The 2,180-nt window shown below is 39.3% G+C and overlaps 1 protein-coding gene across 1 annotated transcript in view; it reads left to right on the top strand.

The window, feature by feature from the left end:
• LOC122562497 (scavenger receptor class B member 1-like) overlaps positions 1 to 1,852 on the top strand; it is an 87,544-nt gene extending 85,692 nt beyond the window's left edge. Inside the window, exon 13 of the mRNA XM_043715332.1 lies at positions 1,464 to 1,852. The gene's annotated coding sequence lies outside the window, so the exon portion shown is untranslated. The remainder of the gene's footprint in view (positions 1 to 1,463) is intronic.
• The last annotated feature ends 328 nt before the right edge of the window (positions 1,853 to 2,180 follow it).

Raw genomic sequence — 2,180 nt, 5'->3', positions numbered from 1 at the left:
TTATCCCCGTTACCCATAACCCCCTGTACTCATTAACCCCCTGTTGCCCATAACCCCTTGTGCTCATTAACTCATACTTGCTCCCAACGACAGCTCGAAATAAAAAAAATTCATCCAGACTTTAAATCCCTCCATGATCTTATCCCTCTCTTTCTTGGGAACTCTTCAGCCTCACAACTCTCCTCAGTGTCTGTGCTCCTTTAATTCTGGCCTTTTGTGCATTTTCATTTTTAATCTCTCTGCTCTTGGCAGCTAATCTCTGGAATTCCCTACCTAACCCTCTCAGCATCTCACTCTTGCTTTAATCCACCTCTTAACAGCAGTTGGTCATCTGATCTAATTTCTCCTAAAAATCATATTTTATTTAGCAAAATGTCATATTTTATTTTGTAATATTCTTGAGATCACCTTGTGATTTTTATTTTGTAAAGGTGCTATATAAATGTTGTGCTATTGTCTGCCTCTCTGACTGTGACTCCTGTTGTCAAACTGTGAGCCTCCGCCAGGTTCAGGGCTGGTGGCTGCAGCTCCCATATTCCGATCAGAAAAAAAGCAGGAACAGGCCATTCAGCCCCTCTGGTTTGTTTCACTGTTCAATAAGATCATAGCCGATCTCTTAATTTCACCTTCACATATCTCACCTCCCAAATCTCTTCATTCCCAAAAATCTGTTGATTTTAAAAAAATTATTTTATGCGATGCATGCCGCTGGCAAGGACAACATTTGTACCCCATCTTACTATTTATTACAATAAACATATTCTAATCACAGGTTAACAATTGTGGACTGTTGACATGGGTTATTGGTTAAAACTCTAATCCCCACCCCTTTTAAAACTCCGCAACACATATACAGCCAGACACAGACAAGCCAAAAAACATTGGTGTTATGGATAGATGGAAAACCTTGGAGGCAGCAGTTCCTCAGGTCATCCTATTGCTCTCCAGGATTTCACGTTCTTCAATCTCATTTCTTCTGGTTCTCTGCACTTCCTTGTTAGAGGCACAGCAATTGATATTAACTGCAAAATTTCTTAGGTACTGGTTAAAGGCCAAAGATTACAATTACTAGTGAGAGAAAATAAACTGGTTTTCCTCAGTCTTTAGGTATTTCACTGGATAGAGAGACACAGCATCTGCCCTGGTAGCATTCTAAAGGTTTCTGCCAGTATTGTTCACATCCACAAGGTGTTTTATCTTCCCATGAACCAACCAGATAGTTGTTATCAAGCTAATGGCTTTTGGCATCCACAACTGATCACTATTCCACAAACTAATCAGCCACCTGTTGCTAATCTGTATCTCATTTTGTACACTCCACCTGGTATTGACTCCAGTAGCCTCCACCATGACAAGCAACAGTGTAAACATACCTTACAATGAGATTCAGTAACTTGCTTTTAAATAAGCAGCAATTCTTTCCACAATCCTTGGTTTTTAAAACAGTCCTTCTTCCATTTCAGTTTGCAATCAAAAATACAGAAAAATAAAGGGACACATTCCTTGGACTCTCATGAAGATTTTGATGATAGTCATCAGCTGAGTATTTGAAATCTTCTGGAGTCAAGAATAACTCTCTGGGTGAAGAAATGTCTTCTAATCGCTGTCCAAAATGATTGATCCCTCACCTGATTCTCAATATTCCACATCAAAGTACAATGTCCAGCAACAACTGGACGTTCCACATCAGCTGTACCTGAGAATAATCCTCAAATCATTAGTAAGTTTCATTATCCTCCTAAATCCCACAGGGATTCTTCCAAGTCACTGTTAGGAGGTCGAAAATAATGTTCTTCAAACAAAATGGTGAATAAAGGTTTTGAATAATTTAAGAAAACTAGAATAAGGTTTTAAAATGTAGCAATATTTTAACATAAATACCTGTACTGAATATTTTATTGCGATGTAAAGAAGATGATTGCTGAAACTAATTAAATTGTTTTCCAGAAATTGATTTGTTTATTAATACGCATTCTGCAAATTCACTCACCATCCTGACTTGGAAATATATCGCCGTTCCTTCACTATCACTGGGTCAGAAACCTCTCCTTCCCTAAGGGACATTTTGGGTCTACCTACAGCACATGGACTGCAGCAGTTCAAGAAGGCAGCTCACCTCCACCTCCTCAAGGGGCAACTAGGGACAGGCAATAAATGCTGACCCAGCCAGTGACACCCAT

The sequence above is a fragment of the Chiloscyllium plagiosum genome, chromosome 25, assembly GCF_004010195.1.
Source record: "Chiloscyllium plagiosum isolate BGI_BamShark_2017 chromosome 25, ASM401019v2, whole genome shotgun sequence".
NCBI classification, from domain to species: domain Eukaryota; kingdom Metazoa; phylum Chordata; class Chondrichthyes; order Orectolobiformes; family Hemiscylliidae; genus Chiloscyllium; species Chiloscyllium plagiosum.
This window is presented reverse-complemented; position numbering and strand designations above follow the sequence as displayed.